The sequence below is a fragment of the Martes martes genome (assembly GCF_963455335.1).
Source record: "Martes martes genome assembly, chromosome: 8".
Taxonomy (NCBI): Eukaryota; Metazoa; Chordata; class Mammalia; order Carnivora; family Mustelidae; genus Martes; species Martes martes.
The window spans coordinates 58351359-58366192 of NC_137895.1; the positions used below are offsets into that span (position 1 = coordinate 58351359).

Consider the following 14834-nt stretch of genomic DNA (forward strand, 5'->3'; position numbering starts at 1 on the left):
AAAAAATAATGGTGGACAAAAAAGTAATTTCTCATTTCTGTTCATGTCCTATAACCAAAGACAAGTACAAAAGTTAAATACCTCAATACTAAGAAACTGAAGGCTGGTGTTTATGCACCAAGTCTGCCACTTAATAGCTCTGTAACCTTGGGCAAGTAATTTAACCTCTCTTGGCCTCCACTTCCTTACCTGTAAAAATGTGAGATCAATGAGACTCTCATTCAGGTCTATTCTAGAACGTTTACATAGTTCAAAGTTAAAAACAGAAAATCTACTTAATTAGATTTTGGCTAAAACATAGTAAATGGCAGTTTTACACTTTTCAACATAAAATAGTAAATTTTCAGAAAAACAAAATCACCGAATAGTCAGGAAATCTATGATAAATAAGGAAAAAGTATTAGTTGCTTATGAGGACATTGTCAATTCACATCACAAATTATGAAACAACACTTTTCATAGAAACTTCAATTTATGCTGAAAAATTCTCATTTAAACGAACTCTGCCAAAGCACAGTAAGTAAAAAGAATTTCTGGGAAGCAGGAAAAATAGAAACTTTCAGCATATTGTACCAGTATTTCGCATCATTATTAAGACTTCACTCAGAGCTTCCTCATTTCACCTGACTCGGAAGGTCCCAGCATTCCAATTGGCTCAGTGAATGCACATCAAAAGAACTGACAGGGTGTTCCCTGTAAAACACCATTTTTTAAAATATCATCTCTCAAACCTGTGCTGTCCACAAAAAGTCAAACTCTGCAAAAAGAGAGAAAAATGAGAGGACTACTTAGTTTTATTAAAATCATGGGCTGCTTCTGGATTCTTAAGTGCCATTTGGAAAGAAAAAGGCATTTCATTTAAGACTACTAATCCTTTCCAGAGTATTTTTTTTTTATCATAACTCTGTAATACAGTCAAGAAATTATCACATTAGCTAGGTAATGAGACTTACCCTCTCCTAAAAAGTATAGTCATGTGCTACAGCACTGGGAAGAAAGTCACGGAGGAAGGCGGGGGGGCAAATCAGCAAATACAGAACATGAACTCCAAACACTCATAAGGTACTATCATATCAGAAAATCAGGAGAAATGCCCAAGTTTAATTTCAAAGCATCTACCTACTGAAATACTGCAAAGAATCATCATATATACACTTGAGCAAGCTAACTGAGCAAGCCACCTTGAAAAATTAAATCGGGAAGCATGACAATAGAATGAAATGCATGTTTTCAGAGCAGCAGTTTAGAAAAAGCTGTATAAATAGCTGTTAGAATGACATAGCTTATGTCATCCTTCAAAAATAAAACCTGCAATTAAATTTGCACATCCAGTGATCCTTGAAGCTTACATATTGTCAATAAGTGGAGGTGGCAGAGGACACTTACATTAGACAGGCTGCACACAGAACTGCAGTCATAGAAAGACAAGACACTGCAGCAAACCTACAACAGGATCCGAAGCTGAATGTCGCAGCGATACACTGATAGGAAATTGCCAGAGGCTATATCCATTTTAAAAGTGATTTAACTTGCTAAATATCACTGGACTAGAGTTTGCACAAGCAAAAGAATATATAACGATATGGCACCTTTGGCTGAAGAGTTAATACAATGAAAGTTTACCCTGGTTGGGCAAAATATTAAGAACTACTTTCAAGTTTATTTTCAGTGAATAAAATATTGATCCTCCAAACCTGTTCTCAATCTTTGTTTAGTGCGGAGTTTCAAGACCTTGCAGTGACAACTCTAACACTAGTATCTAATTCCTTTGTATTCAGGACATGGAGCCATGGAAAACAGATCCAATAAACTTATGTCAAGAGGTTAAATGTGATGGTCAAAAGAGCCACGGATTAGAAACCTAAAAGCTTAACTTCTCTCCCCCATACAGTTTAGTCACATGACCTGAAGCAAATCATTAATGCAGGCCATGGAATATAGTTGTAAACAACCCAGATTCATATGTAAAACTGGTACAAATACCAGTGCTGTTACTTGACAGCCCACACAACTTTGGCCAAGTGACTCCACAAAGTCTGTTCACTTGTCTACGAAATGAAAATAATAGTTTCTTCTTCAGAGACACTGAATGAAATAATGCATGTACAGGACACAGCATAGTATAAAAAAGAAGTTAAGTAATAAAAAGTTAGCTTAAAAAAACACCAGTATTTCTTGAGTTTTCTTTAAGTAATCTATCTTGTATGTTGTCTTAGAATAATTCCCTGTGCTTCATGTTGTCTTTATCAGGTCTTTGATTACTTAAGAAAACTGAGTTTTCTCCATTTTAAAATGGAGAAACTTCCTGTATTTGTTTTTAAAATCTTTTTTCACTTTCGTTAAAGAGATAACTAAGTATTATTTTACAGTCATCTGTGGTCCCATTTAGTCAAAATTCCCAAAGTCTTTGAGGTCAAATTGATGGTTAAGTTTCCCAGGGGGCCCTCAGAAAATCTCTAAGGATTTGTGTCTCCTCTTATAAAAGAGAGATGTTAATATAATTAGGTTTATTTGGTATGGTAAATTACATGGGAAAGATTGTCAAAAAAGAAATGTGATAAACACTCACCGGTTATATGTTTATAGATACATCTTATTCTTATTTTCATGGCAATATAGTTATTTGCATAAGTTCAATAAGAGTCTTTACTCCTTGTAACAGGAAACCATTGTAAACATTGGTTATATTAGAAAGACTTTGACTGGAATGCCATATTTGAGAATGACATGCTCAGAATCTGATACGACTAGACAGCTTTAAGGAAGTAAGGTTGGCATTAGAGAACCAAAGCTTATAAAGCATCCCTTCTAAAAACTGCCCAGTGGCTTACTTACAGGATTTCTACCTAATAGGAAAGTAAAGAAGGTCACTTCCTAGCAGAATCTAGGAACCTCGGGATATTTGGGGGACCTCAAGAAGAGAGGAATTCACCCACATCTGTAAGTGTTGCAGGCAAAATCTGATGAGCGGTCATTGACTTAGTCTCCTAGCCTCAAGAGGCTTTTTTTTTTTTTTAACCTTCTTTTTCAGTGTTCCAAAATTCATTGTTTGTGCACCACACCCAGTGCTCCATGCAATACATGCCTTAAAAGTATCATCTTGGATTCCTCATTAGAAGTTCCAGCAAATATGACTTTTAAAAAGCATATATGGTGAATCATTCTTCTTGAGCACTGACATAAATAACCAGGTCAAGTTAATGAAATGAGATTTATTTTGCAAATTGGTCTTACTTAAATTATCTTTGATTGAAATGGGGGTGACTGCAGACATGAAAATTAAGTTTCAATGGAAAACTAGGGTACATCCCCACGGGTATTAAATTCTAGTTCTCTTCACTGTCTTTAAGGTTTTGTTATCTGTCTAAAAGGTGTCAGACCCTGATTTCTTCCAGTTTCCTGGCCACAATTCTCCAAACTAATGCTTCCAATTTTTCTCCTGCCCTTCTGACTTAGAATCACTAAAAATTAAAACTGTCTCTTTCCCAAAGCCCTGCAAGTTGAAGCTGGACAACCTGATATCATACTCAAAGAAATCACAACCTTCCTGCCTGTTGCTCTACGGGCCACTCAGAAAGTTCACCAGAGCACCTGATAACATCACAGAGACATTCACACTACAAACCAGGAAAACCTGCCAGATTACGACCAGCTGCCCTCATGCTATCTATAGATGCTTTGAGTCAAATATCTATAAATATTCTTCATGACTAACTGCCCTCTGGACTCAACCATGTTTATAGTTTGTTCTAACCATTAACCATTAACCTTTTTTTTTTCTTTTGTCTCCATAGAAAGGGCCAGGATGGAGAAACTGGTTCAATGGGCTACAGGATAAACCACTATATCATTTTCTAGATCGAAGTTGGCAAAGCTACAGATGGGAACAAATGACATGGTTCAGGACATACCACCCCCAAAATATGGCACCTTGGCAAACTGAATATTTTAAGTTAAAGGGGTTTGAGGCAGGATGGTTATTCTGACCTTCCCTGGTGCTTTTCTCCTGAAACAAGTCACAAAATCCTCATGTCAAAGATACCCTCCATTCACCAGAAAGACAAGAGTATCCTTATCTCTGAAGACCAAGGGACACTGAGAAGAACCAGAACAAACAGGTCTTGCTAAGTTGCCCCCAGTTTACTATACTTACCCCCTACACTTTGTTCTAGCATATTCCTCCATGATTAGCCACTCTTCATCAGACATAGATAAAAATACTCAGGACTCCTCTGTTTCTTTATGAAGGCTCCTACCTCATGAAAAACTTTTTACATAAATCTATGTTCTTTTCTCTTATTAATCTCTGTCAGTTTAATTTGCAGATCCAGCCAGAGACCCTAAGTAGGTTCAGGTAAACTTTTTCTGCCCCTACAATCCACAGACGCTACACTTTACTCTCACCAAAGCTGCATGTATATCACTTGTAAAAATCTGTCTCAATTTCACAGAGAAATTTTTTTTACAAAATTCTTAGTTTAGCAGGGATCCCTCATTAAAACCCTTTGCCCATAACTTCAAATTTTTCTTGCTGATTTTTCACCTTTTTCTTTTCTTCTAGATCAACAGGGTTCATTCTGTTAGTTGTCAGAATAGATTTTTTATTGTGTTTTTATAAGGCATAAACATACATTTTTCCTCTAGACCAAAATAAACATACACCTTGCATTTATGTTGTCAGTGTCAAGTTCGAACTTAGAAAACATAACGTAGACCTATTCTAAAGCTATATCTTAAAAGAAAAAAAAAAAGTAGCAGGTTAGGACTGTCAGTACTCTCAATAATGTCAGACATTATTCCCTAAATTAACAACCACATTTGTGTTTCTTTTTTAAATCTGATGCATATGTCAAGACTTTCTATATACCTGCCTAGATTATTCTAATTATACTTATTTCCTTAAGCTTTCTTTATTTGAGAGAGAGAGAGAATGCATGGGTCGGGGGGCAGGACAGAGGGAGAGAGAGAATCTCAAGCAGACTCCAGGACAAGTGAAGAGCCCGACTCCCCATCTTAGGACCCTAAGACGAAGACCTGGGCCAAAATCAAGAGTCAGACACTTAAGCAACTGTACCACCCAAGCACCCCTATTCTAGTTACATTTAATCCAAAACCAAAAGTGCCTGTTGGGTAACTCCCAAGTTAAGATCATTTTACATATTAACCTAATGCCACCTTTACCATCTTAAAGAGGGCACGCCTTAATTTTTATGGCAAACACAGAATTCAGTTTTTAAGACAATCAATATGTTGACTATGCTAGTATTAAAGCATCACTTCATTTATATAAGGATTCCTAGTGTCATTCTTTCCTTATTTCCTATTGACTTTGAGTATTACAGTATTCATTCACACAACAGGAAAGTTCTACAGCTTCTTAATAAGAAATCAAACTATAACCCACGAGTCAGTCAGTCCCTAAGGTTTATAAACTTTCAGAACTTGATGTCAACATCTAATCCACATCTCAGTCTCCCAGGATCAACTGTGCACTTGACGTACAAGATATATTTTAAATCCCACCAAAAAGTCTCCATTAACGGACTTCAACAGTAGGGAAGACTAAGATGCAGAAAGAACAAGACAGCTTTTTTTGTTAATAACTTTTGTCAGAAGTTTTCTATATCTTTAAATACAAAAATTAATTCAAGTCAACTATAATTCTATTTTAAAATTTGGCTGCTGTGCTATAGTAAGTACATATTAAAAAGTCACTTACATGGATTTTTCAGATTTTTATAGTTCTTTTAGAAAGACACATACATACACGTGACCCCCACACAGATTCTGCTGGCATTGCTCCGTTTTGTAAAGGGGCTCGTTTACAGACAACTCAGAATCTGCAAGTAATAGATACTGCTTTCTTGTTAAAACCTATTAATCTAATCCTCAAGGTCCCCCCCAAAATTAAAATAGCATGAAATGCATTAAAATAATGAGTCTTTAGTTCCATTTGTATCATTTTGATTCATTTAACAATGAAATAAAATTCAATACTGAAACAAAAGATCACTTAGGTATCCTGTTAGGGAACATGAAAAATACTTTGTTCACTTCAAGAACAAACACTATTCTGCATTCAGTTAGGATACCACTAGCCCAAGGATCCATGCCAATAAATTATGATAAGCCAGCAGATGTTCTACTTGCGTGTTAGATCTCTAGACCAATTTGTATTCATTTATGGGTACTGTCAGTAATTACAGCAGCAACATGTTTCATCTCTACCACTAGCTTTGCAAGGACTGAAATCATTCCCAGAGAGTGTGTGTATGCACACATGCTATAGTTTACATAGCACTTTCACTTGCATTATTCTTCTTAATTCTTGTACTTTTGTTACCTTATCAAAAATTATTCAATGGGGTTACACTAGTGACTCTTAGTCATACAGTGCCTCAACCACTAATCGGTACTGACCTTGGACATCAGATTTGTAGAAATCTCACTGCAACAGCTCACTGACTCACCACCAAAGAACAGAGAGATGGATGAGGGAAAAAATACAGATGAGGGGGAAAATACGAATTTTAAAAATTCATAAGCTCTGTCAACAGTGTCTTAAACTTTTGTTGGAAGTTTGTCTCACGTAGTAGTGAGGGGGAAAGGAAAACTTTTCCTTTGTCCCCGTCCAGGTTCTTTGGCTGGTCTAATAATTAAACTGACATAAAATAGATGAACAGGAGAATAACAAAATTAATTCTTACGTAAGGAAGCTCACAGAAATAAGAGTTTCGAAGAAGTAACCAGAAACAGGCAGCTTTTATATCTTTTAGACAAAGAAAGAATGTATTTGTGAGGAAGTGATAAGACAAAGGGGTTTGGGCTTAGGATAGGAAATTAGTAAAGAAGTAGTAGCAAGGTTTGTTTATGGAGCCTTCTCAGACTTCAATTCCCTCTCTTTGGCAGTAAGGATGCTTTTTACCCTCCAGGTGCAGGGAGGGTACCCTTCTTCACATGGGGAATTTATTTCCTGCTTTCAGAGCAAGAGAAGAGAGTCAGTGTCCTTCTTGCATGGGCTATTTCCTAAGTGACTTTAATTCACAATAATCAATATGCCAAAGCAGCATATTTTGGGGCAGCCTGCCCTGAACCCTTCAATAGGCTGACTGGTTCACAAAAAATAGGGAACTTTCCCTTAAGGTTGTATTAGAGATATAGATACACATACTAAATAGAGTTTGCCCTTGAAGTTAATCTGTATTATAGATCTACATACATATACTAAAAGCATACAAGTAACACAGGTATATGTATAGACATTGAACACAGCATAAATCTAATAAAATCATACTTACGTATAAATAAAAGATCAGAAGCCTTTAGTATGATAGCCAGTGAGGAGTCAGTCAGTCATAAAAACTGAAGAAGAAGAAAGGTTTCAGGAAGCCAATTGCCACTTCTTTTCCAGTAAGGATAGAAAGGCTTTGTGGGAAGTTGATTATCTGAAGATAACGCCACAATAAAAATTAAAGAGCCTGATAAACCTAGAAGGATTGTTTCTGTCACATGAAAGACAAGTTGAAAAGAATACAAACAGAAAACAGCAAGAAACAAGAGGGATCCTTATTGCCCGGGATGACAGAATGATGGGTTTCAGGAGGGAACTGAGAATTTCATATTCACCTATGGGATATAAACTTCAGTCCCTGTGGCTGGCAGGAAAAAAAAACATCTTAAAAACAAATCACCTGGAGAAGGCAGCACTGGCTCAGTAGAATTCAAATATGTGCCAAAGTCCAGGAAAAGAACTTGAACAAAAGTTCTACAGTGATACGTGCCAGGTGGATTTATGAAAAACAGTCAAGAGGGAAGTGCCAGGTTTTGTCAAAAGCCTGTTTGTCTATGGAGTGACAGCAATGAGTGAAGAGAAATGCATATGTATGTACGTTAGTACACACACACACACAAGATGCTTTCTTGCTGGACATATTGATACAGTAGGCATTCCTCCCAACAGTGAAATGGTAATAAGAGGTAGGTTTTGAAGTGACAATGTAAAGCTTTATCTTTCAATTTATTTAAGTTGGTGATTAATCATCCTGCCACTCCTTGTCTCCTAAAAGAACAAATAAATAAATATTTACTGAGTGCCTATTATGTAATGTGTACTACATTAGGTATAAATGAAATCACACAGTCCTCCTAGGAGCAGAAATTATTATAATTAGATTAATAATGTAGAATGTAAGAGAGAAAAGCTCTTCAATTCAAACTAATTAAAAGGAAAACCTTTTCGATTACTGAGAGTTATGGGTTAGAGAGGGCATATGGACATATCATAACCAGAACTAATTTAAACTTCGTTGCATCTATGACTTCCTAGATTTAAATTATTAAATCGATAAGAAAGACTGTAATTCAGTAAGTGATATTTTCCTCAGGGTTTGAAATTTACTAAGCTCTCTTAAATCATCATTCCATTCAGGAAATCTTGTAATTTGTATAGTTAAATCTGAATTACACACAAGTAAGTAGTTTTACTGTTTAAATCTCACAAAGCCTGTGGCATCTGTGTTCTATTTTCTGAGCTGATTTAACTTCTAAACACCTAAAGCTGGGTTTGCTACAGGAGCAATGACCCCAAGTAGGAAATCCTCCTTACATCCAGTTTGGACATTTGGCAAAACATGGTGAGAGTGTGTGTGTGTGTGTGTGTGTGTGTGTGTGAATGTATCCATCTCCAATCAACAAATCACTACCCCCAATTCACTGTTCTGCTCTATACTCACCCCTCATTCTTGTGTTGTATTGTAAACCGACCTGAAACACCTTAACATTTCTTTTAATGTCTGTAGAAACCGACAGGTTTCTGACAACTGATTCCCTGCTTATGTAAATAGAGTAAAGAAAAGTATATGCAGCACATGCAATGTTGCCTCGGTAAAATTGAGACTGGATAAGCCTAGTTTCCTTCATCATGTGTTTCTGTCGGTTTTCTTCTCTCTCCCCCATAAAGCTTCAACAAATGATGAAAAGTTAACAACTGCAGTACAGGATAATAACCCCCCACAGTTCTGATTGCAATGGGAAAGTTTAAAACTGTGAAATGAATAAACTCCTGCTAGTTGGCATAAAAGGAAATAATCAACAGATTAAAAGCACTGATGTAACTAATTCTACTAAACAACTAGTTTTGCATTCTAACTACTTGCTGTTTAGTGGTGGAAATTTAACTGTTGCCGAAAGTGTGGGCAATGGGTATTAGGAAAACTCAGGTGACCCAACCTGGAAGAATTACGCCAACCACAGAACTAATAAGCAGACTATTCATCCCCATGGTAATAACTCTTAAAAAAGACACAGAAGCCAATTCATAGATTCCATTTTCAAACCAGAGAGCTATTTGGGGGTGAACATACATATTTAATTTATACAGTACCCTGGCCAAACTCATAACAGCCCAAGAGATGAAGCTTAAGGAGACGACAGCAGTGGCCCTTTTAATAATATTGACTGCTAATGCATAGAAAGGTAATCTGTTCCCCAGGCAAAGAACCACAGCAGATGTTACAAAAACACAACAATAATCAGGGGCATCTCCAGGGTGTGGAGTCATTAACTGAACTCGACAAGTCAGTCATTTCTCCTTAACAGTACCATATCTACTTGAGGACAGCATATACCTTCTGCATGAAAATACAAGTCTGATATTTACACTTTGTGACTTGAATACAAAAGAACCTTAAAATCTAAGACTTTGTATGTTTGTTATTTTTTTTTTTTTTGTACCTGTTACCCTGAGCTCTGCTTTCAAGCCCTTTGCTTTGCAGGTGGCTCTTGTAAGGGAACTCAGGTTTGTCCACATACGCAGTTTCATTACAGCCCTCTGCCCCCCTATTTATAGGGCCTCTTACCACAAAATGGATCCCAGGCTTATAGATTTGAGGTAAATCTGGAGATGTGTCACCCAGATACCCCTTTCAAGGAGTGGTTTGTTGGGGTGCCTGGGTGGCTCAGTCTGTTAAGCATCTGACTTCAGTTAGGTTATTGTTCCTGGTCCTGGGATGGAGCCCCGAGTTGCACTGGGCTCCCTGCTTGGTGGGAAGTTTGCTTCTCTGACCCTCCCTCTCTCTCTCTCCCTCGAATAAATAAATAAAATCTTTAAAAAAAAAAAAAAAAAGGAATGATTTGTTGCCTGAGAGTCTGGCAGCACAGTCGACAATAGCCTTGAGCAATCAGCCTTTTGAGGGCTGCCTCAGGGGCAGCAAGCCACCATGCTGAAGGTCACACCCTTCCCAGGGAGCCCCACAACCAAGGAGTGATCAAGGTGGGGGTATAGATACTTGGCCATTTCAGTCCAGTGCAGGACAACTTTTACAGGCCATTTTTGCTCCAAAATTCAAAGTGGTTGCCTGCAGTCTGTGTCATTGATTTTTACAATTTAACCTGATTTCTCCCCCTGCCTATTCATGCCATATCTAAGATTTTAAAAAAGCTTTACTGAAAATAGTCATTTCAAAGATAAGATTTCCAGAAATAGTTAAAGCACAATATATTTTGGCATCAAACTTTGGGAGCAAAATATTTAAGCCAATAAAAATATGCTAAAAAACACAATTTAAAAAAATAAAGAGACAAGCCATGGACTGGAATATTTACAAATCATCTTTCTTTTAACATTTCTTTCAAGGCAAGTGTACTGGTGACAAATTCCCAGTGAGGTACTGTCCTTGTTTTTTTGTTTTTTAAGATTTTTTGGTATTGTCTTTGTTTTATCTCAGAAAGTCTTTATGTCTGCTTCATTTTTGAAAGGTAATTTGGGGATACAGAATTCTAGGTTGGTGGTTGGAGGTGTGGTTTTCCCATAACTTTAAGTATTTCACTTTCTATTCCCCTCATGCCTACATGGTTTTTGAAGAGAAAACAAGTGTAATTCCTCTATAGGTAAGCTACTTCATGTGCTGTTAGCCACTCTTAAGAATAAAAGCACAGCCTTTCCCTCTAGTGCTTGATTCCATATTGACAGTTTCACGTAACCAATATATATTCCAAACACTGGGCTAGGTACTTGGAGATGATCTGAAAAACACAGATTCGATAAGATAAATTAGAACTCAGCTGTTCATGTCTAAAGGGAGCTTAGAAACTCAGAGGCTTTAAAAGAGAATATTGTTTGGTCAATGAAACTATGAAGTTTTTGAGGGCAGAGGCTTTACTGTGGCCTATCATTACTCAACCTTCTTTACATATGCTTCCTGGGTTACTAAGGAAAATTATAAACTTGACAATCAGACATTCTATAAATCTCTATCGGTCTTCGTTGGTCTCTGACTGTTGGCTATCAACACTTTATTATCTTGTTGATTCCACAATAAATTCTCCATAGTAACCATACTCTCAAGTTACAATAGGGCACGGCTCTACTTTTCCGTCACCCGTCCTCAGAAAATAATTACATTTCCCACGTAACTAAAAAAATAGAAACCACATGAGCTCCTTATCTACATGTAAATAAGAAAATCTTTTTTTAAAGAAAACGTTTAGTAGTACAGAAGACCTATTAGATGTTAAGTATCTTTTTAAAAAATGGATTGACAAATGATAAGCTTCCATATGACATCTCCATACTCCAGTTACTCATTTCAGAAATGCATCTGAAGCAGAAAGTTCAGTCAACAATATGCCTCATAGTACCTTATAGGCATATCTTTACATCATCTGTTAATAAATCCTCTTTGGACAGAAGAATCAAAATGTTTGTTATCCAAGTTTTTCACTGATTTAATCAAATCGCCTAAACAGAATCTTTGTCCTCTCGGAAATATTTATTCTCTTTTCAAAATATTTTAAGGGTTAAATTCAGAATATAAAACTTTTAAGATAAGCTTTTCACCATTTTATATTTTTTCTTTTTAATTAAAGATTTTTCTTTCTTTATTCGCAGACAGAGATCACAAGTAGGCAGAGAGGCAGGCAGAAAGCGAGGGGGAAACAGGCTCCCGCTGCACAGAGAGCCCAATGCGGGGCTCGATCCCAGGACCCTGAGATCATGACCTGAGCCGAAGGCAGAGGCTTAACCCAATGAGACACCCAGGCGCCCCACTTTTCACCATTTTAAATATTTCACTCACTCAGGTCTTTTTCACCTCATGTAAACTTTACACTGAAGATTCAAAGAGCTAGGGTATTTTCCAAATAGAAACATCTTTTTTCTTGCATAAAAAGATTTCATTGCATTCTATGTAAGCATCACTGTCTTCAATCATCCCCAAATGGACAGCAAGAAGTCACTGGGTGTGCTGTTTGTTTTTTACTCCCTACGGCCTATATGCTCACACTCTAAGATGAAAGACAGAAAGTAAAGTGTGCCACTGTGTAGGCAAAAGGAAAATGAATGATTAATCACTATATATCTCTGTTCTTTAAAATGTGATTTTGGGTGTGTAAACCTGGCGATTCACATACCTGTACCCCTGGGGATAAAAATATATTATATGTTTATAAAAAAAAATTTTTTTTAATTAAAAATAAATAAAATCTTAAAGAAAAAAAAATGTGATTTTGGGAGCACCCGGGTGGCTCAGCAGGTTATGTCTGCCTTCAGCTCAGTTTGTGATCCCAGAGTCCTGGGATCAAATCCCGCATTGGGCTCCCTGCTCAGTGGGGAGTCTGCGTCTCCTTCTCCCTCTGTGCTCTCTTGTTTTCTCTCTCTCAAACAAATAAAATCTTTAAAAAATATAAAATAAAATCTGATTTTGTAGAATTTTTTCATCATATCCATAAAACAGAAATATACACTGAAAAGGTAAATGTTTTAAGTGCTTAATACTTTTTTGTGTGTTGTTTCTGCAAAGGTAAATAGTTTAAATGACTGCCTACTTCTGAGAGCAATTAAATCCGAAGCTAAACTGTGCATTTCAGAAAACTCTAACACTATTCTCCAAAACAGCTGAATAGTGACCAATTAACCACCTCAGTAACTTGAGTCAGACATGCTGACCTATCTCTAAGCTTGGACTTGTAATGATTCAAAGAATCCACAAATCCACACAACTTCAACAAGAGACCTGATCTGTCAACACTGCATTCCATTACAAGCTAACCTATCCATAAGTCCCTTTGGGCTTTATCTCACAACCATGACAATGATAACAAATTAAGGGAAGAGGATAAATCACCAATGACAATAATTACCCATGCACATATTTGTGCTCCATACCACACTGGGCACTTTTTTTTTTCCTTTTTAAGATTTATTTACTTATTTATTTTAGAAAGAAAGGCAAAGGGAGATCAGAGAGTGGGGGTGGGGAGTAGATGGAGAGGGAGAGAGAGAATTTCAGTCAGACTCCCCACTGAGCACAAAACCAGATGCAGGGCTCAATCTCACAACCCTGAGATCATGACCTGCGCCAAAATTAAGAGTCAGAGGCTTCCCCAACTGAGGCCTCAGGCACGGCTGTCCTGGCCACTTTCTGGATGCTATCTCCTTTGATCCTAACCATCCTATAATGTCAGTAACACGATACCCATTTTACAACCACGAAGTCTGAGGCTCAAGAGGACACTTTATAAAATATTATTAATGTCAGAAGGTGACGACTATGAACAGGCTTTCTCCTACAGCCTACACCAACCATCTAAAAAGAAAAGCAATTGGTAAAATCCCCCTATAATTATGCTTCTTTAGACTGGTCAATTACTTCTTCTGGGAAACCAAAGAAATGACTTATAAGTGGAACTAAATAAACCACTTATTTACTAAGTAAGAAACAAAATACAAAAGAATATGCCTTGCAACTGTATTAAGAGAACACAGAAGTAGTTGCCAGATGACTCAGACAAACAATAAATTAGAGGTGAAAGTAGCAGCAGGAGAATTAAAACTGTTGAGCTGGCACTGGAGATTAAGAGACAGTCCCTGATCGCTGGGAAGGACCTTGAACACCGCCTCCTCAGTCACTCCACAAAGAAAGAATAAGTCCATTGTGTGAGAAAAACATCACATTTTCTTCTGGACTAAGACCCAGAGATAGCAGTGGCAACTTTCGACCAAATAAATCATCTAGCTACAGTCATGACCATCACACCAGAATCCATGACACCCGAAGACAGAGTGCAGGAAGACAGGAAACTTACTACCATTTTCCCGATTTACTACTATCCTTCTCTCCCAAGACATAAGTAAATTACTCTCAAAACATAGTTACTAGAAAGAAATACAGTAATCACATTTGCTAAATAGTATCCTGGCACCTTTGAAAAGCCCCCGGGTACAATCTGGGAGACCCGGAATACCAGTTTATGTGCCAACAGTGAGGCCCAGAAAGAGGTAAGACATGACATGGGCCAGGTGAGCTGAAGAAAAACAAGACAAATAGAGGACATTAAGAAGACAAACAAAACAAACGAACAAAAACCGATGGAGAGAGAACAAACACCTACTCCGTTTTATTCAGGCCTCAGATGCTAAGGCATCCGGATGAATGGCTGAAACTCCAGGGAAGAGAAAAATCAGAATTAGATGTTTTTCCCACAGCAAGAAAGTAAAATACAGAATATAAAAGTATTGAAAAGATGTAACAGGTTGTCTTTTTTTTTTTTTTTTAAGATTTTATTTGTTTGTCAGAAAGAAAGAGAGAAAAAGGACACAAGTAGGGGGAGCGGCAAGCAGAGGGAGAAGCAGGCTCCCCGCTGAGCAAGGAGCCCATCTGGGACTCTGTCCCAGGACCCTGGGATCATGACCCGAGCCGAAGGCAGACACTTAACTGAGCCACCCAGGTGCCCCAATGTAACAGGTTTTCAATAGAAAATGCATTTTTTGTAATCCATAGATTAATAATCTTTTCAAATACATCCTTATAAGTAAAGAAATTTTTAGTTCTAAAAAT

At 37.2% G+C, this 14834-nt stretch overlaps 1 protein-coding gene across 2 annotated transcripts in view; it reads right to left on the minus strand.

Moving 5' to 3' along the window:
• Positions 1-14834, minus strand: part of EPS8 (EGFR pathway substrate 8, signaling adaptor) — a 181878-nt gene that overhangs the window by 105835 nt on the left and 61209 nt on the right. The window lies entirely within an intron of this gene.